This window comes from Euprymna scolopes, chromosome 5 (assembly GCF_053919585.1).
Source record: "Euprymna scolopes isolate OS-2025 chromosome 5, ASM5391958v1, whole genome shotgun sequence".
NCBI classification, from domain to species: Eukaryota; Metazoa; Mollusca; class Cephalopoda; order Sepiida; family Sepiolidae; genus Euprymna; species Euprymna scolopes.
In genome coordinates, this window is record NC_136486.1 from 143787506 (window position 1) to 143810463 (window position 22958).

Sequence of the window (22958 nt, forward strand, 5' to 3'; positions counted from 1 at the left end):
TGACTGTAAACTTTGATACAACGTCTAGGACACTCGGCCATATATCCTAGTGACATATGGCCGAGTGGTCAATAAATAAACTGATAACTGTTTGTTAATATGAAACATATGTCTGTGGCCAATAAATATTTATTAAATATTTATTATGATTATAATATATATATATATATATATATATAATTGAGTTTTTATCACACTCATATTAATATTAAAATAAACTTCTTAATACACTCAGTCATGGATATGCGACCGTTAAATAATTTGCATATTCTTTGAAAAACGAACTTTCATATATTAATTCATTTTTGTAATGGTTTCTTATTGGATCATTGATTTCATTTCACTTTTACTCTCAGTTCTCTTTATGCGAATTTTCTACAATGGGTATAATTGCATAGAATTTACGATATGTGCATGCGCAATGGTCTCAATATTTAGTCTACAGACTTGAAACTTGATATAAATAGAATTTTGACCTGTGGGATTAATTCGATTTGGTTTGTAGCTGCTGAGATGTCAAAATTGAAAGAAAAATAATGACTTTAGCAGGTATAAGGCGCTTAAACCTGTTTCTTCTACGCATGCGCAAACATGCATTTGTTATCACAATTGTTTTTCTTTAATAATATGGGTTGAAACTATATAAAAATACCTCAACAATCTATACTCCTATAAATTTGGGTTTTAAATGTTTTATATTGGTATTCATATTAAAAAACCCTATTTTTCAATTTATTTAAAACGAAAACACAACTTTGTTATATATGGGTCGTGAAATTACGTTCATCTGCAAAAAATTTAGCTAATTTGCATATTCGTTTAAACATTTTAATTTTAATTAATTTCCTGTTAGTTTTTTTTTTTCGTTTTCTTATGGGATGATCATCTTTAGTTAACTATTACGTGTAATTATATTTATACAGATATTCTACATGATTTATACGTGCGTAATATTTGCGTAAATAGGTTATAGTAAACACAAATCTCTTTATATATATCAATATATATATATATATATATTGTATGTGTATATATGTTTGTTTAAAAAAAATTGTCTGTCAGTACATACATGAAACCTAATATATGCGAAACTTTATGTTTGTGTTTTAACCGGTGGAAAATCGGTGGAAAACTGTTAAAATTAAAAAAAATAATTTAAAAAAGAAGGAATTTGCCAAGTGAAAGTCGAACAACGGCATTACGAATATGCATGCATAACGTAATAGCTATTGGTTATGATTTAATTTTTAGCCTTGCAGCAGATATGTCTTCATAACTCAGTCATTAACGTAAAAAAAAAGTAAATCATCAGCTAAATTTTTTGGGTTCGATTCGTTTCAGTGGTGGCATACGAGTCATTTTTTTAAAAAACTTTTTAAAATTATTACTATATATGGGGTCCAACATAATATAATTATAAATACAAAATTTCCATTAATCAACATATATTTACGCGTATTTTACGACCGAGAATAGCAGGGCAGAATGCTAGTTAATAATAATGGCACTGCGCCCAGTATTATTCAAACATACATTTGGACATTAAAGTAGCTTAATTTTTAACATATCCTTATCTATCTGTCGATAATGACTAAGGCTAAATGTTTTGGTTTTTATTCTAGCAAATGACACCCAAGTCATATTTTTTTAATTTCTGATATTATTACTATAAATTTGGTATAATCAATAGAGAATTGGCTCTATAATAAATACGAAATCTGCATTAATAAATGTATCATATTTAAGCATATTTTACGATCAGGCAATGCCTGATATATATATATATATATATATATATATATATATATATATGTGTGTGTGTGTGTTTGTGTGTGTGTATATGTATATATATGTGTGTATGTATATATATACACACATCTCTCTCTCTCTCTCTCTCTCTCTCTATATATATATATATATATATATATATATATATAGGTAGTAATATTTTAATTGTACACGCCTGAAGAGTATCATCGATATGTACTGCGGCTTAGCTTCATAAACTCATGAGTTTATCATTTTGATTTAAAAGATACGTACTCTAGGCAACATGGTGAATGATGGTGAGCACATTAATTTTTTAAACTTTACGATTTCGGAGTATGCCCTCGAAACTGCATTCTATTCCATAAAATAGAAGAAAAAATGCTATATATATCACGTTACAAGGTGTTACATATCAACAACTCCGACCCGACCGTCGTCTGGTACCGTGGCAAAAAAAAGAAAAGAAAAAAAGAAAAAAATCCAACTCGGCATTTTTTAAAAAGTGCAAATGAAATTCATTTATTAGTGGTTCTTCCAAAAGAACGTATTTCATTATCTTTCAAAAGTAATTTTGCACGTACGTGCGCTTTTTTAAAAGTCTCTCTGTCTTCCACCTCTCGCGGCACTAGTCACCGCTTTCTCGCCCTCAAGTTCACACGTCTATCTTTCCACGCACGCACTTTGTTTCTCTTGCTCGACTATGTGCTGTCCTTTTTTCTATTCCTCTCTTTTGTCTTCACGTAACGCCCGCGCGTGCACACTTGCTTGAATTGCATATGTGTGACGACGGCTGCTAGTGCTATACGCGCTATGTTACATACATATTGCTTGGATCTATCCTTGGACAGGTATTTTCCTATAAGATTAGTGAATCCGACGATAATATTAAATATATTAATAGAATTTTTGATATATTGAAAACAGGCTTAAAAATCACGAGCTATGCTAATTCTTCGACTTGTTTTGGCAGAACTAATCGGCTCTTTGACTTCTATATGATTTACCAGCAGTGGTGCTTATTCGAACTTTCATTTGAATATCTGGGGATCATTCACGTTCGTTTGAAAAGACCTTCTCTTTTTAAACAGAAGAAATGACTCTTAGGTCTGAACGTGATTAGCATTCATTGTACATAGATCACACGTAGCTCTTTTCTTTTTCTTTTTTTTTATATATATATAGTGTCTGCCTCTTCCCCCCCCCCGTTAAAACACTATAATGTTACTTTATCTTTAACATATAGTTTCCCTTGTGGGTTTCTTTCGCTTTTATTATGAATAAAAATCTCTCGATCCAGCTTAGAAGAATGAGGGCGAAACTGACGAGCTGACATCCCCCTTTTCTTCCTTCTTTTAATCATAGATATCAATAAAACAAGTCTTCTCTTCATAATTGCGATATAGAATTAAAATGATTAAAAAATAAACACATTCTAATGAATAACAATTCTTAATAGTAACTGACTACAATATGGTCGTCTTCAAGTCCAACATAAACAAGTTATTGATGAGCCATCCCCTTAAGTAACCCAATTTACTAAATTTCCACAAATAACGATTATTACATTTTCCCATTGACTACTGTACACTCATAAACCCTTATCCTCGAGTGGCTTCCGGACCTTGATAAATGGTAACTCCTTTGTAAAAAAAAAAAAAATACGAAAAGAAATTAACTGTGAGATAAATGTTATACAATCAACAAGTACCCGATGAAATGCTACTTAAGTCTAATAGAAATGAGTGTGCTAGTTCAGATTAAAAGTAATATATATATTAAGAAGTTCGTTTTAATAATTTTTAAATAGAAAAGAATACTTTAAATATTAATGTCAGAGTGAAAACATCCCTAAACTTTGTAGGTATATATATATGTCTAAGAAAACAACGGAAAAAGAGCAAGACATCATCGGTCACCCGAACTTAAGATTTAACTCGCCCCACATTCACCTCCTCTTGTTGGTACTGGATCATAACTTTCTCTTTTTCTTGTTACTCTTGGGTTACTGCTAAGGTATAAGATCGTTTGATTCTCTTCTCATTTCCTCTTTGTGCCATGCATGAAAGTAAACATTTTAGCTGAAAGCAAAGTGTAGTATCTTCGTAATACTATACATTTTCTCACCTGGGTTTCTTTTAAGAAATAACCCTGGTTTCTTAAAAGTTGATAACTCTTACACCTCGTGTTGTATTTAACGCCATTTTGCTTCGTTCCCAGAAACTCACTTTCTCTTTCTCTTTATCCTATTTTGCGCTATTTCCTTCAGCAAGTTTTGACATTTCTTTTATTGTTCTCTCATTATTTGCTTTTGCTTCTTTTGTTTTTTCGAATTGTATCGATATTAGAGCTGAACTAAGCTAATAAGATTTCGGGGTACTAATGTACCCATCAAATGGTGAACGTCTCCCAACCCTTAATTAGCGGTATTTAAAGCCGGGATTAATATAGATGACAAAGGAGTGACCTAGTCCGAATCCTGGCATAGGGATTTGGCCTGATTTAGACCTTGGTATCAGTTTGAGTCTCAATCCAAGCCAGTGGCCGATGTTAAGGTGAATAATGTGAACATTTGGTTAGTAAAAAAAAAATACTACACCCGTTCTCCAAAATGCTAAAATAGATTAGCGAACACTTCACATAATATAGAAAATATCATTTTAGCTTCTATGCTGTTCGGAAGTTACTAGTTTCTTTTAAACATAACAGACAAAAGAAACCTGATAAGAAAGATCAATCGACTGATTCTTTTCTGTGTTCCAGCTAAATTCGACTTTTACGATATCTTTTATTTATTAAACTGTTAGCTGGAAAATACAGATTATTAGCAATGGAGAAACATCACCATGTTAAAAGTGGGGTTCTAATTAATAAGGTTACTATTACAGTATAATTTGTAAAGTATCGAATTACAAAACGTCTTTAAAATGAATACACGAATTTACGTGTTTGTTTTTAGTAGAATGAAAACAGTGGAAGACTTGGCATGTTTTCGGTTTAATGAAAAACGTTAAAATGTATTAAACGAGTTTCTGGTTGTCTTTAGTAATACACATCCTTAAAAGTAATTATTTGAATATCTGTTTTGTTTTAAAGCACCAAAATGTTCCACTGTTTTCGTTTTAGAAAACGAAAATAGTGGAACAGTTTTGCTTTTATAAAAATAAAACATTTGTTAAAAGTTATTAAACGATTTGGCAAACCAGAAGAGTACCCTACTTCAAGACAGCATGAAACGGTGTCCGGTCCTATTCAGTTCCTGTTATCATGATCCCTTTCCCTTCTGCCAACACGGAGTTAAATCAATATCCCAGCAATAACATTCTATGATAGAGTCGGCTCCAACCTAGAAATCTTCTTCTCTGTAACTTGTCAGTAATGTCTCAATCTCCAAATTCTTGTGGTACTATGCCCAGCATGACACAAAGAATGACTGACTTATCCGGGAGTAATTGATGCCTTGCAAAGAAAGGAACATCATAAACGACCCTCTGGTGGACAGAGGCAGTTACTCTTCCTACCACTGCACATCTAGCTCGGATTAATCAAGCAGTTCATCTAGGTTTTAGACAAGGAGGACGGTTCCTTCACTTACTTTCGCTAGACTTTTCCAGGATTGATCATGGAGGAGTTGAAAGCTGTCATTTTTGACGGTGCTCAGATCCGGTAACTGATCAGAGATCCAGATTTCGAAAACTCAATGAACATAGTGGAATTGGAAGCCTGGAAGGCATTTGTTCTGGTGGTGAAGAGCTTTCTTGACAACCACAAGGCTACGTAACACTTGTCAATAAAATGCGCTCTGCTTTCAGAAACCTGGACTGGAACACGAGCGTCAAAATGCACTTCCTATTTTCACATATGGACCAGTTTCCTGAGAACCTCGGTTCAATGAGTGACGAACAGAGGGTGGGATGCTAACAGGACCTAAAAGAGATAGTGACCAGGTATCAGGGTCGCTGTGACGCAGTCATAATAGCTGACTACTGTTGGAAGATGAAAAACGAACTCTCAACATTCCAGGAATTCGGAGATTATCGTTGTTTATGATACTCTTTGGCTAACTAAACATACCGTATATTTATTTTTTTCACTATGCCTACCATTTTTAAAAATATCCGAAATAATTAAATTACTGAAGCTTCTTCTGGATCACTGTTCAATTCTGAATGCAAAAAATGATGTTTGCAAAATGGGAAATTGTAAATATCTGTACTAACATGACTAAACATCATTACTAAAAAAAGTAACTAATGCGTTTCCCTCCAAATATGTTGAGCAACAAAAACTTTCCATTGTTTAAAAGTATTTTTTGTAATCAAAGCGTAACTGCAATTAGAATACACCATTATCCAATGAAGAGAAAGTTTATTTTATTGAAAATTATCAGTATAAAAGTCATTTATGCCGAAATTTAAAAAATTGATTAACTCAGAACTGTGGTATTTGATTTAAATGATGAAAACTTTATACGCAGTATTTTGAAAAAATATTACAAGAAATTTCACGAAACGGGAAGAATCAAATCATTAAGAAGGAATGCTAGTTGAGTAATGGATTCCACAATTGTTTAACTGATTCTTAATGATATTTTTATGAAATTCGCTCACAAACAAGGCGTAAAGCCACTTGGTGTAAGGAACTAACAAGAATAAAAAAGGTTATCGTAAAAAGAGGAGATTTCTATGGACATTAGCCTTGAAAAGATCAGCGTTATAGATACGAGAAAAACAATCAGCAGGAACAGAATCCGACAAGAAGCTACTGGAATAAGTAACTGTTTTACAATGAAAGATTTAAACAGAGTATTTATGGAAGCTACTAAACCAACGCGTCAGACAAACTGAAACAAAAGAAGCTGTGACTATATAAGAAAATTCTGTATGAGACATGCCATAATAGTACTTATAAAAAACTGAGACCAGCCACATCACGTCTGTGGAAAAGTTTTGCAGAGAATAAAAAAGGATGGGACCAATCATATTACAAATACGTTTCTTCACCTTATCAAAAACCTTCATCTGAGCTAGCTCTTCTTATCACCCGCCCAGGCCTGCATCCGAAGAGCCAATTCCAGCTCCAACGGTATAGTCGCAACAGTTGCTGCGGTTGCTATCTCCAAATATATCATCCCTTTTATCATCCCCCTCCCATACCTATACCCCCTCCAATGGCCCCTCTGGGGAACAAAATCTTCCCCACACTAGGAACCGATCCTGGGTCTGGCCATACCCACATGGGGAGACAAATAAATAGAAACATTAAAAAATCCCCTATTTTAAATACACCCCTCTTTCTAAACAAACATAATATAAGGAATGCCCGAAAAGACTAAAACGAAAAATCACAATACTAAAATCCAAGAATCCAAAACATAACTATCAAAATAGAATGAAAGCACCCCTACCCTTATTTCAGAAGAGCCAGTCCCCCCTCCCCACACATACACATTAGTAACGACCTCGGACCACAGCCGCCTTCCTAAGGAAGCAAATAACCCTAAAATACTATAAAACAATAAACACATTCCCAAACCAATAAAAGCAAACACACACACGCACACACACGCGCACACACACATAAACACACACACATACACATAGACACACACACCCTACCCCACCCTAAAGGAAAAGAAAAAAACATTAGCAGAAAGAGATAGCGACTACAGCCAGGTCAACGTCTCCCTAGACAAGCCCAATAAAAGAGCAATAAAAATTCAGCATACCAATGAATAATAAACACTTAAAAGCCTCCACCCCTTGGAAAAACTTCAAATTAACTACGAAAATCGCCATTTTTACATCTCGAACACATTTGAAAATAATTTCTGACGAGGACGCATCACAGACCGTCTGAAACGCGCGTAAAAACGATTTCAATGACTTAAAAACATTATTACAATGATCCAAACATAATTCTCAATGAAAAAACCAAGACACGGAATAATAAAATAATGTTAAACAATACACGTTGTTGGTGACTACTCCCTTATTTAAATATATATATATATATATATATATATATATATATATATATATATATATATATATATATATATTAAGTTGAATTGTCTGATGAGATCGGCAGGATAATGTTATTGTCCTGTCGATTGAAACAACTTGTAATGATTTAAACAAACTCCCCGAGGTTGAAATAATAAAAACATAACATAACATAAGACACACACACACACACACACACACACACACACACACACACACACACACACACACACACACACACACACACACACATATATATATATATATATAAACATGAGATAGAATGTGTTAAAAAAGATCAGGTAGTCAACTGTGAGAGCTTAATACGAATCAGAGGATAAAAAGAAAAAAATCATCACAAACTTATTTCAACCTCATAATTTATTTCGGCCTAGTGCCGGGTCTCTTCAGATCAGACTTGATTAGCTCGTCTTATCTAAGCAGAAACGTGTAGTCCGAACGCACCCCTGTCTTATCAAAGAACCTACTGTTGATTTTATACATCGGATCCTTCTACTTGTGCATTAAGAAAACGTCGCGAATGCACTTGTAGTGTCAGGCTGTATAAACGTATTAACTTGGTCAACATTAGACTGTTCCTCCTTTTATGAGAGTTTTTCGATTATCGATTGTCGATACCTATCGGTGGTCTTCTGATAAAAATCTATCTACGAACACTTCGAGGAAAATAAGCCACACACACACACACACACGCAAACACACACACACACACACACACATATATATATGAGAGAGAGAGAGAGAGAGAGAGAGAGAGAGAGAGAGAGAGAGAGAGAGAGAGAGAGACGGTAAGTGAGGGAGGTGATATTTATTTTTTTTTATTTTTTTACGATATTTTTGAATGAATTCAGTTATTTATACGGAAAAGCATTTTACCTTAATTTTAATTGAGAGTAATCTCTCTTTTTCATACCAATTCGATGTGCTCGGACGAGGAGCTACATAAGTGTGTGCGTTTGCTGTTTAGGGTGAAGTGTGTCTATATGTGTGTGTATGTGCACGTGCTTTCTAAAGATGTTATCCATATGTGTGAGTCTAGCTTTTGTGTGCGAGAGTCGAGTGCTGTGTTTTGAATATTTGCATGCTGTGTTGGTGAGTAGAGATGAAATACTCATCTACTTAACACCTCTTCTGGTTAAAGCGGACTTCATTTCCTTCTCTATCTATCTATCTATCTATCTATTTATTTATCTCCCTTTCGCTCTATCTCTCTCTGTATCTGTACAGCAAACCATTCATCACACTTTACCAACAGGAAATGAAGATACATTCTATTTTAGAATTGTAAAGAAAATGCATCCCCACCCCCTCCAAAAAGCAGGAAAGAATAAAAGGCAAAAAAAAAAACCCCCAAAAAACAAAGACGCATGAAGAAAAAATGGGGACCTCTCCACTTCTCTCTTTTTTGCAAACGACAGTCTCCACTTAAAAAGTTACCCTTCCCCATAATAAACACCTTCACCGTTCTAGCAACACCCCTCTACAAAGCAACAAACCAAAAGCGCGCCACCTGCAGTCAGCTGAGCGATATCTTTGTTACCGTGAATTCGTCTTAATTTTCTTACTCCCCTCCTTTTCGCCTCATCGTTTCGTAGCCTTCCCGTTTTCCAGTTCTCTTTCCTTGTTCTTCTTTTCACCATGTACTTAGATAACAATCCTCGTCACTAAAGGCCGTTGTTTTTTGTGACCAAAAGTGATTGAGTGCAGTTCAGCGATGCCCTACAGCAACGCAGGCGAATGGCTTGCCATGTCACAGAATTGTTAGATCTGTTACTCCTATTATATAGCGAAAAGAACATTCCCAAAAGTGCGATCTGAAGAAAGCCTATTAAAATGAAATTCATATGAATCAGCATGGTTTTGTTGTAGACGTCGATTCTTATTACTATTTGTAAACTGAATCGGATAATTACAGAAAAAAAGTCTTTAAGTTATAGCAAGAACTAGATTTGAACTTGGGATACTCTTTCAACTCCTGTTGCGAACCCCCAACGCGTAATGTAATATTTTACGGATCTACTCTCTCTCTCTCTCTCTCTCTCTCTCTCTCTTGTCATCTCTCTCTCTTATATATATATATATATATATATATGTATATATATATATATATATATATATGTATATATATATATATATATATATATGAAATTTATTTATACAAACATTGATAGCTACATATGTGCATACATGCTTCTGCAATCACCCGCGTTGAGGGATTACGTCTTCAGGCCAAGAATTATCGTCGAGAACTGATATTTCAAACAAAAACATTTTCTTATTTCGTTTACAAAGTTAGAATGTAACATGGGTGGGGGTTATGAGCGGGGAGAGGAAAAGTAAGGTCTTTGAAGATAATAAACATCTTTTTTATATCCCTTTTTTATATTCCTTTTTTTTTCTTATTTAAGTTCATCTATCCCATCTTTTGGTTTTTATGGCACAAGGTACTTGAGAATGTAGTATGTTTGTCTTGCGGTCTGTAAATTAAAAACATTTACATGGGCATCGAGTACTGACCGATGCCGTTCAATCCACACACAAACACACACACATACACACACACACACACACACACACACACACACACACACACACACACACACACACACACACACACACACACACACACACACACACACTAGAAGCAAACATACGCTTATATCTATACTCAAGAGTGTTGTATTTTACTCACACACACTTACACACACGCACTGAAAACAGGCCATAACTATATCGACACAGGAATAAAATTAAAATAAAAATAAATTAAATAAATGAATAAAACAAAAATAAAACGCCGAAAGTTGTCAAACTCCTCATGCGTATACTTCAAAAGAAATTTTAAAAAATCAATTCAAATAGATTTTAATTTGGCTTAGAACTTTACGTTGAAATGAAAAAAAGTTGGTCATTTAGCCCACGTGTTTACATCATGATATTAAAATCACTTCATCACTTTTGACCTACTTAGATGACATTTACGTTTTATAAACGATAATTTCAACAAAATTCTCGCTAATGGAGTACGATAGTCGTGATTCTCTGCATTGATGATTCTCGAAAGGATGAAACACTAGTGTCTGTAGGTTTAAAAAAAAACATTGTAATATATATATATATATATATATATATATATATATATATATATATATATATATATATATATATACGGACATATATAAATATATCCCTTTTTTTCATTTTCCGCCCCTTCTTTTTATCTTTCCAACCAAATATGAGAATCAGTAGAAAATGTCGTTATTAAAAAAAAACATGTGCAAGAATGATGTGGCACCATTCGAAATTCCGTCCAGATTCCCGAGTTCGACAGAAACATTCATAAGTTCGACAAGATACACCTGAAGAAAGTCGGAGATGACATCAACCGAAACGTTGTGAAAATAACATTCAAAATGAAAATACTAGTCCGAAGAAACCAAATAATTCGATGTTTCACTTGTTTAAAAATTGGTCTATAAATCGTTTTTGTATTTTTTTGTTCGTTTGACTAGTCTCGATCATGTAAGTTGGAAAAAAATATAAAATTCTGACGTAAATTACCACTTTTTAATTTGAATTATTTCCTTTTTTGAAGGGATGAATTACGGTTTATGCCTCCATGCTAAGTGATAACAGTTTCAAAAATATCATATTCCCATGTTACTTGTATATCATAATCCAGGTTAACAATCTATTACGTGATATAACTTAAAATGTAATGTCAATCAAATCCTTTCTCCATGAACATTTTAGGTACTTCACTTATTTTCAAAATTTATTTACAGGATGGGCGAACCTTGGGATAGACTCTCCAAAAGGTAAAGTTTACAAAGATTAATGTTTCCATGCAACACATCATATTGCATAGGCTATATAGTTTAGCAATTGATTCCAGCGTGTGTCGCCATAAAGTGTTCTAATTATATAGTAATAATAAAATTAAAGATATGCAAATATTCAGAAAAGACGCATACAAATCAATTGCCTTTGAAGATCTCTGGTCCAATACGATTATATTATAGTCATTCAAAATACTGTTGTATTTACCCGCGGTTGACCGGAAGCCGTTTTATTCCATTCCGTTAACTTATTAAACTGTCTAATTAAGTAGTGTTAAACAATGAGAACTTTTCAGAAAAGTGGTTGTAAAGAACTTGAGCTATTTGTTGCATCGCCAGTTACAAGGCCCCCTTTATGTTCACCGTAAAGAATATTAGTTGTTTTTTTTATGCAGCGAATCTCTATCTCTATTTCCATTATTATATAAAAGTCATTTTGTGTGCATGTAAGTTATTTCCTTATAGGTTCCAAAACGGCTGAACCTATTTTCTGCAAATTTAACATAAAGGTAATTTCAATTTCTGGCAGTGTTCTTAGATATGTTTTGTACAGAAATCCATACGATAAGCCTTAAAAATCGAAAACATCCGATCTTAAAGATAGTCTTTCTCTCTTATAGATAAAAAATACAGGGGAATATTTTACGTTACACCGGTTAAGGGAGATAATAAAATTTTAGCAAATCATTTATTCTTAAAAATATTATAATCTAAAGATATAGCTTAGTAGCAGAGCATTGAACTACAGATCGAACGATCCCATGCCCAGGCCCGGGTGTATCTCTCCATTTTATTTTTCTTCTTATTAATGAGTCCATTTATGATAAAAGCGGAGGTACCATTTAAAATTGTCGCAAATCTTTCTCCGTTTGTATATTTTAAAACTAAACATTAATCAGAAGTGACTTTTCCAGGGCATTCATCGTCAAGCCCAAATATCAGCCGACGTGATATTGTAAGCAAAAACAAACGGAATTTGATGAATGCCATTATTATTCGTATTATTTTATTTTTGAATTTATTTATTTATTTTGCGAATTAGTTCACCGGGCAAATACTTCTTCGTAATATATAATAATCAATAGAGGATTAATTCTATAATAATACGTACGTAATCTACATGAATTAAAATACTAAACGCCGAGCTGCCATCTAGTCATATATATCCAAGCAGTGTTGCTTTGAATAAGAACTCTCATTAATTAATTCGTTAATATCTGAATATTCTGCTCCGAAAAATGTTTAATATGAGGGATAAATGTTTAGAACTATTGTTGGAAACCATTCTCCTCCGTCAAATTAGGCAGATGTTTTTAGTTTTCTCATTTTCCTATGAAAAAATTATATACCTTAATAATTATAAAACCCTATGGACCGTCCGGCGTCCTTGGTTGCTTCGATCTTGTATGTGTATGCAGGTGCATGTATGTATGTGAGAACGCGTGTTTGTGTGGGCGGGTGGATATATATATATATATATATATATATATATATATATATATATATATAGTTATGTCTCGGAAGTAGAGTGAAAAGCACATCTTATTTTTCTTTTATTAATATTATTTTTTTCCTTGTACACATTTTTGTGAATTATTCCATGGATTTCTGCCTTTGGATTATTATGGACCATCTTCTTCCAATTACGGGATTTCCTTGGATTTTACTTGTACAAAGGAAATTCTTTTAACTTTCTTGAAGTTTTACATTTGGATTTTACCGTCACTGGATTTTTTATCTTCCACCAGACTATCCATTCATGTGTAATCACCTTTTTTTTTTACCATATTCCCTCTGCTTAACATTTTTGTTTTCAAGTAAGATCTTTGACTTACTTGTTGTTTCATCAACTACTTCTGCATGCAAAATCCGATCTCGTATTTTGCTAATTCCTACCCTCTGACGATAAGGAGAGTATTTCTTCGAAACTCCGCGGATTAAGGACTATCCATTTATCTAGTGTTTCCTTTTCAGATTAAATATGTTTTTAACTCATTTCAAAGTGTTTTTTAACATATTTTATTAACTGTTTGCTCATATTATAAGCTTTATTTCCTATTTGGATTTATCGAGCTTTTATATCTGGCTGAGATAATTTGATAAATATTAATTCTTTAATATTTATAATTTACTTTAATTTTACCATCTTGGATCATTTTGGTAAATTCAATTGTAATTTTCATTATATATATATATATATATATATATATATATATATATATATATATATATATATATATATATATATATATATATTGAAACACTAGTGTCTGGAGGTATTTAATTATTATAATAAATAATTATGTCAGCCCCTTTAAGGAACTCGTTTCTTATCGGTGAACACTTTACAGTTGATTTAAGTCGGTCAATTTAGCTCTCATGCATAGATCATCGTATAACGATAAGATCACTGTGAATGACGTAAAAAAACATTTATAAATAAAACGTTTAAATTCAACGCTATTTCATGCGGTTAATGGTAGCCGAATGGATACAGTCCTTGGCTAATCAAGTCGGAGATGGCTATGTTGTCGGGTTCGAATCTAGCGACTGGTGTTAATCGTGACACCCTGCACTGAATATTCCCAAAAGGATGGAACACGAGTTTCTGTTGGTATTTAATTATTTTTTGTATAAATAAAACAGTACATGTGTGTGTAAATATCTAACAGGTAAACTTTTAAACTACTGGTCACATGACACAGAAATTCTCAGGAAATAATATTCATGCACAGGGATGATTTATAGCGAGTTATATCTTTGTCTACATACATGAATAACGCGCACAGACATCGTCAAAATTTACACGTAAAATGTACATTAACCGATAGGCGACATTCTTGCGTTTACGCGCATGAGCACACATAATAGAGAAAACAATATTAAACTGAAACATTAGATATTTTGACTTAAATTCTAACTAATGACAACTTTTTTTTTTATTTCTATGTATTAATAAAATATGAAGTAATACGTACATTTTACTCGCAGTTTTGAATTTGTAAATAGGAAGAAAAACCTATATGTCTTCTTTTTAAGATTTCATATTTACTTTATTTCCAATATATTTTTAAGGCAGAGGGGGTTGGAAAATAACATATGGAGTACGGACTGTGCTAATAGCATTATTTAAGAAGCGATTCTTAATATGGGGAAGGGAAAGAATTTTTTAAACTATTCTGTACTTTCACCTAACAATTTATTAAATAAGAAACAGACATACGGAATACGAACCGTGCTGAAATAATAATATTATTTAGAAAGTCATTCTTAATATGGAAAGGGTAGGGTAGGTTTTTTACTATTCTTTATTTTTCTCCTAACAATTTAAAATAATTGCCTCAGCCATAAAGAACTTCTCAATTAACTGAAAAAAAGTGACGCGCAGCATTAGAACAGATACTATACCTAGCCAAGTATCCAAGTAGTTTTGTACCAGGCATTATCCCCTCCTTAAACACAAATGGGGGTGGGTCGAGGTCTCTGGACTGCTGAGAAAAAGTCAGGCAGATTCCTCCCATGTATTATCTCAATTTTTGTTTAGTATTATGAACATTAAGTATCTGTTTCTCAATCGAATTTCATACAGAATAAGGAATGTGCTGAAATGAAAATTCTATTATTAAGAAAACCATTCTTAATATGGGAGGTATATGTTTTTTTTAACTATTCTGTACCTTCATCTAAGAATGTAATAAATAAAAAAAACTGACATGCATAATACCGACCGTGCTGAAATAATAACGCTATTATTTAGAAAGTCATTCTTAATATGAGGAGCATATGTTTAAACTATTCCGTGCTTTCACCTAACAATTTAATAAATAAAAAATGACGGAATACTAACCGTGCTGAAATAATAACATTATTTAGAAAGCCATTTTAATATGGGGAGTGGAGAGTATGTTTTCAACTATTCTGTGCTTTCACATAATTTAATAAATAAAAACTGGCATTCGAAATACGGAGCGTGCTGAAATATTAACGTTATTATTTAGAAATCCATTCTTAATATGGAGAGCGAATGTGTTTAACAATTCTCTACTTTCACCTAATAATTAAATAAATAAAAAATTGGCATACGGATTACGGACCGTGTTGAAATAATGAAATTATTATTTAGAAAGCCATTCTTAAAAAGGGAAGCGTGTGCTTTTAAATATTTTTACAATTTAATAAATAAAAAACTTACCTATGGATTCGGAACCGTGCTTAAGCGTGCTGAAATATTAACGTTATTATTTATAAGCCATTCTTAATATGGGGAGCGTATGTTTTAAACAATTCTGTACTTTCACCTAGCAATTTAATAAATAAAAAAAAAAACTGGCATATGGGCCACGGACAGTGCTGAAATAATAACATTATTATTATGAAAACCATTCTTAATATGGGGAGCGTGTGTTTTTAACTATTCTGTACTTTCATCTTACAATTTAATAAATAAAAAAAACTGACATAGGGATTACGTATGGTTATTATTTAGAAAGCTATTCTTATCATAGGTACCATATGTTTTTTTAAAACTATTCTGTAATTGTACCTAACAATTTAATACATAAAAAAAATGACATACGTAATAAGGATTATTAAGAAAGCCATTCTTAATATGGGGAGAGTATGTTTTTAACTAATCTGTACTTTCTCCTAAGAATATAATAAATGAAAAAATGCCATATGGGATACGGACCGTGCTGAAATAATAACTTTATTATTTAGAAAGGCATTCTTGATATGGGGAGCGTATGTCTTTTACTATTATGTACTTAAACCTAAGAATTTAATAAATGAAAAAATGGCATGCGGGATACAGAGCGTGCTGAAATAATAACATTATTCTTTAGAAAACCAGTCTTAATATGGAGAAAGGAAGGTATTTCTGAAAACTTTTCTGTACTGATGTGCTGAAATAATAACATCATCTAATATATTAAATAAGATAGATGGAAATATATACTAGCAGAAGGCCTGGCGTAACCCGGGATTGAATGAAATAGATAGAAATATATACTAAGGCAGAAGGCATAGCATAGGCACTTAAAAGTACTTAAGAAAATCCATCCAGACAACGCATGAAACCACTTAAAAGTTTATTTTTATTATTAAAATAGCTCCAGACAAAACATGAAGTCTCTTAAAACGTTTTATAGGAATCACTCCAGACAAGGCATGAAGCCACTTGAAATGTTTTATGGGAGTCGCTCCAGACACGGCATTAAGCCAATAGAATTTTTTATATAAATCGCTCCCGACAAAGCATAAAGCTACTAGAAAATTTTTATGGAAATTGCTCCAGATAGGGCTTGAAGCCACTAGAAATTGTTTCTGAAAATTGCTCCAGACAAGGCACAAAGCCACTAGAAATTTTTTCATGGAAATTGATCCAGATATAACATGGAGACACTAGAAATTTTATATGCAAATCGCTCATGACAAAGCATGTAGCCACATGACATCTTTTTTTTTTTTAGGATATAGCATCAGACAAGGTATAAAGCTACTTGAAATGTTTTATGGAAATAGCTCCAGACAAGGTATGAAGCCACTGTAAATGTCTTATGGAAATCGCTCCACACAAGGCATAAAGCAACTTGAAAGTTTTTTTTTTTTTTTAAATTGCTCGATAAGGTATGAAGCCATTTGAAATGATTTATGGCAGTAGGTCTAGACAAGCCATGAAGCCACTTTGATTTTTTTTGTTATCGCTCCAGACAAGGCATGAAGGAAATTGAAATGTTTTATAGAAATTGCTTCAAACAAGGCATCAAGTCACTGGAAAAATTTTTATGAAAATCGTTCCAAACAAGGTATACACCTACTAGAAATATTTTTTTTTATTGAAATGGCTCCAGACAAGGCATCAATCCACTAAAAATATTTGATGTGAAGGTTAGCTGGGCAAGTTTCTGTTGGGGGTCATCAACATTTTTCTGAATAAAAATTGTTGTCGGTAGTGAGGAAAGAATATAAAACACAAGAATGTTGAATTTTATAATGAAGCAAGAGTTGTCTAATCACTAACCGTGTCAATGTATTTGTGTATCAATTTGAAAATCCTGCTGAGACATCTTCCAAAAATTACATGATTTTTTTTTAAAATTAAAGTGCCGTTAGTAAGGAAGGTAAGAAACCCAGTAATGTGGAAATATATGGCGAAGTAAAAGTTGCCTAATCATTAACCAAGACAATGTATTTATGTATTACTGTGGAAATCATAATGATCCGTTTTCTAAAGATGACTTCATTTTTAAAAAAATTATGGTTGCCTTGGTGGGAAGAGAAATTATTTCATATATATTGTAAAATACCTGTCGAGAGTATGTTAAATTGTTTTATATATGTATTTAAATTTCCCGTCTGAGGGCAGGTAAAATTATGTTAAATATGTGTTTTACATGACCCATCCTCACGCAGGTAAACTTATTTCATATACATGCTGTAAATTACTACGAAGGGTACACTTTTTTCATACGTGTGTAATACCCGTCCTAGCTAGGTAAAATACTCTTTTGCTCGAAATAGCGAATGATATGTAGACATTAAAAATTGCTCTATCCTAAGAATAGCAGATATGTTCAAAATCAACTTCAATTTATTATAGTTTATACGGTCCCGAGCAACGCCCTGCTAGTAGTAAATAATTATGTCAGCCCCTTTGAGAAACTCGTTTCTTATCGTTGAGCACTTTACAGTTGAATTAAGTCGGTCAATTTAGCTCTCATGCATAGATCATCGTATAACGATAAGATCACTGTGAATGACGTAAAAAACATTTCTAAATAAAACGTTTAAATTCAACGCTATTTCATGCGGTTAATGGTAGCCGAATGGATACAGTCCTTGGCTAATCAAGTCGGAGATGGCTATGTTGTCGGGTTCGAATCTAGCGACTGGTGTTAATCGTGACACCCTGCACTGAATATTCCCAAAAGGATGGAACACGAGTTTCTGTTGGTATTTAATTATTTTTTGTATAAATAAAACAGTACATGTGTGTGTAAATATCTAACAGGTAAACTTTTAAACTACTGGTCACATGACACAGAAATTCTCAGGAAATAATATTCATGCACAGGGATGATTTATAGCGAGTTATATCTTTGTCTACATACATGAATAACGCGCACAGACATCGTCAAAATTTACACGTAAAATGTACATTAACCGATAGGCGACATTCTTGCGTTTACGCGCATGAGCACACATAATAGAGAAAACAATATTAAACTGAAACATTAGATATTTTGACTTAAATTCTAACTAATGACAACTTTTTTTTTATTTCTATGTATTAATAAAATATGAAGTAATACGTACATTTTACTCGCAGTTTTGAATTTGTAAATAGGAAGAAAAACCTATATGTCTTCTTTTTAAGATTTCATATTTACTTTATTTCCAATATATTTTTAAGGCAGAGGGGGTTGGAAAATAACATATGGAGTACGGACTGTGCTAATAGCATTATTTAAGAAGCGATTCTTAATATGGGGAAGGGAAAGAATTTTTTAAACTATTCTGTACTTTCACCTAACAATTTATTAAATAAGAAACAGACATACGGAATACGAACCGTGCTGAAATAATAATATTATTTAGAAAGTCATTCTTAATATGGAAAGGGTAGGGTAGGTTTTTTACTATTCTTTATTTTTCTCCTAACAATTTAAAATAATTGCCTCAGCCATAAAGAACTTCTCAATTAACTGAAAAAAAGTGACGCGCAGCATTAGAACAGATACTATACCTAGCCAAGTATCCAAGTAGTTTTGTACCAGGCATTATCCCCTCCTTAAACACAAATGGGGGTGGGTCGAGGTCTCTGGACTGCTGAGAAAAAGTCAGGCAGATTCCTCCCATGTATTATCTCAATTTTTGTTTAGTATTATGAACATTAAGTATCTGTTTCTCAATCGAATTTCATACAGAATAAGGAATGTGCTGAAATGAAAATTCTATTATTAAGAAAACCATTCTTAATATGGGAGGTATATGTTTTTTAACTATTCTGTACCTTCATCTAAGAATGTAATAAATAAAAAAACTGACATGCATAATACCGACCGTGCTGAAATAATAACGCTATTATTTAGAAAGTCATTCTTAATATGAGGAGCATATGTTTAAACTATTCCGTACTTTCACCTAACAATTTAATAAATAAAAAATGACGGAATACTAACCGTGCTGAAATAATAACATTATTTAGAAAGCCATTTTAATATGGGGAGGGGAGAGTATGTTTTCAACTATTCTGTGCTTTCACATAATTTAATAAATAAAAACTGGCATTCGAAATACGGAGCGTGCTGAAATATTAACGTTATTATTTAGAAAGCCATTCTTAATATGGAGAGCGAATGTGTTTAACAATTCTCTACTTTCACCTAATAATTTAATAAATAAAAAATTGGCATACGGATTACGGACCGTGTTGAAATAATGAAATTATTATTTAGAAAGCCATTCTTAAAAAGGGAAGCGTGTGCTTTTAAATATTTTTACAATTTAATAAATAAAAAAACTTACCTATGGATTCGGAACCGTGCTTAAGCGTGCTGAAATATTAACGTTATTATTTATAAGCCATTCTTAATATGGGGAGCGTATGTTTTAAACAATTCTGTACTTTCACCTAGCAATTTAATAAATAAAAAAAAAACTGGCATATGGGCCACGGACAGTGCTGAAATAATAACATTATTATTATGAAAACCATTCTTAATATGGGGAGCGTGTGTTTTTAACTATTCTGTACTTTCATCTTACAATTTAATAAATAAAAAACTGACATACGGATTACGTATGGTTATTATTTAGAAAGCTATTCTTATTATAGGTACCATATGTTTTTTTAAAACTATTCTGTAATTGTACCTAACAATTTAATACATAAAAAAAAATGACATACGTAATAAGGATTATTAAGAAAGCCATTCTTAATATGGGGAGAGTATGTTTTTAACTAATCTGTACTTTCTCCTAAGAATATAATAAATGAAAAAATGCCATATGGGATACGGACCGTGCTGAAATAATAACTTTATTATTTAGAAAGGCATTCTTGATATGGGGAGCGTATGTCTTTTACTATTATGTACTTAAACCTAAGAATTTAATAAATGAAAAAATGGCATGCGGGATACAGAGAGTGCTGAAATAATAACATTATTCTTTAGAAAACCAGTCTTAATATGGAGAAAGGAAGGTATTTCTGAAAACTTTTCTGTACTGATGTGCTGAAATAATAACATCATCTAATATATTAAATAAGATTGGTGAAAATATATACTAGCAGAAGGCGCAGCGTCACCAGGGATTTAATGAAATATATGGAAATATATACTAGCAGAAGCCCCGGTGTTGCCCGGGATTGAATGAGATAGATGGAAATATATACTAGCAGAAGGCTCGGCGTCGCCCGGGATTGAATAAGATAGATGGAAATATATACTAGCAGAAGGCTTGGCGTAACCCGGGATTGAATGAAATAGATAGAAATATATACTAAGGCAGAAGGCATAGCATAGGCACTTAAAAGTACTTAAGAAAATCCATCCAGACAACGCATGAAACCACTTAAAAGTTTATTTTTATCATTAAAATAGCTCCAGACAAAACATGAAGTCTCTTAAAACGTTTTATAGGAATCACTCCAGACAAGGCATGAAGCCACTTGAAATGTTTTATGGGAGTCGCTCCAGACACGGCATTAAGTCAATAGAAGTTTTTTTATATAAATCGCTCCCGACAAAGCATAAAGCTACTAGAAAGTTTTTATGGAAATTGCTCCAGACAAGGCACAAAGCCACTAGAAATTTTTTCATGGAAATTGATCCAGATATAACATGGAGACACTAGACATTTTATATGCAAATCGCTCATGACAAAGCCTGTAGCCACATGGCATGTTTTTTTTTTGGATATAGCATCAGACAAGGTATAAAGCTACTTGAAATGTTTTATGGAAATAGCTCCAGACAAGGTATGAAGCCACTGTAAATGTCTTATGGAAATCGCTCCACACAAGGCATAAAGCAACTTGAAAGTTTTTTTTTTTTAAATTGCTCGATAAGGTATGAAGCCATTTGAAATGATTTATGGCAGTAGGTCTAGACAAGCCATGAAGCCACTTTGATTTTTTTGTTATCGCTCCAGACAAGGCATGAAGGAAATTGAAATGTTTTATAGAAATTGCTTCAAACAAGGCATCAGGCCATTGGAAAATTTTTTATGAAAATCGTTCCAAACAAGGCATATACCTACTAGAAATATTTTTTTTTATTGAAATGGCTCCAGACAAGGCATCAATCCACTAAAAATATTTGATGTGAAGGTTAGCTGGGCAAGTTTCTGTTGGGGGTCATCAACATTTTTCTGAATAAAAATTGTTGTCGGTAGTGAGGAAAGAATATAAAACACAGGAATGTTGAATTTTATAATGAAGCAAGAGTTGTCTAATCACTAACCGTGTCAATGTATTTGTGTATCAATTTGAAAATCCTGCTGAGACATCTTCCAAAAATGACATGATTTTTAAAAAAAATTAAAGTGCCGTTAGTAAGGAAGGTAAGAAACCCAATAATGTGGAAATATATGGCGAAGTAAAAGTTGCCTAATCATTAACCAAGACAATGTATTTATGTATTACTGTGGAAATCATAATGATCCGTTTTCTAAAGATGACTTCATTTTTAAAAAAATTATGGTTGCCTTGGTGGGAAGAGAAATTATTTCATATATATTGTAAAATACCTGTCGAGAGTATTTTAAATTGTTTTATATATGTATTTAAATTTCCCGTCTGAGGGCAGGTAAAATTATGTTAAATATGTGTTTTACATAACCCATCCTCACGCAGGTAAACTTATTTCACATACATGCTGTAAATTACTACGAAGGGTACACTTTTTTCATACGTGTGTAATACCCGTTTCTAGCTAGGTAAAATACTCTTTTGCTCGAAATAGCGAATGATATGTAGACATTAAAAATTGCTCTATCCTAAGAATAGCAGATATGTTCAAAATCAACTTCAATTTATTATAGTTTATACGGTCCCGAGCAACGCCCTGCTAGTAGTAAATAATTATGTCAGCCCCTTTAAGAAACTCGTTTCTTATCGTTGAGCACTTTACAGTTGAATTAAGTCGGTCAATTTGGCTCTCATGCATAGATCATCGTATAACGATAAGATCACTGTGACTGACGTAATTTTTTTTAAAAATAAATGTTTAAATTCAACGTTATTTCACGCGGGTAATTGTAACCGAATTGATGCGTGCCAGAGATCGCTTTCGTTGCCGGGTTCGAATCTAGCGATTGG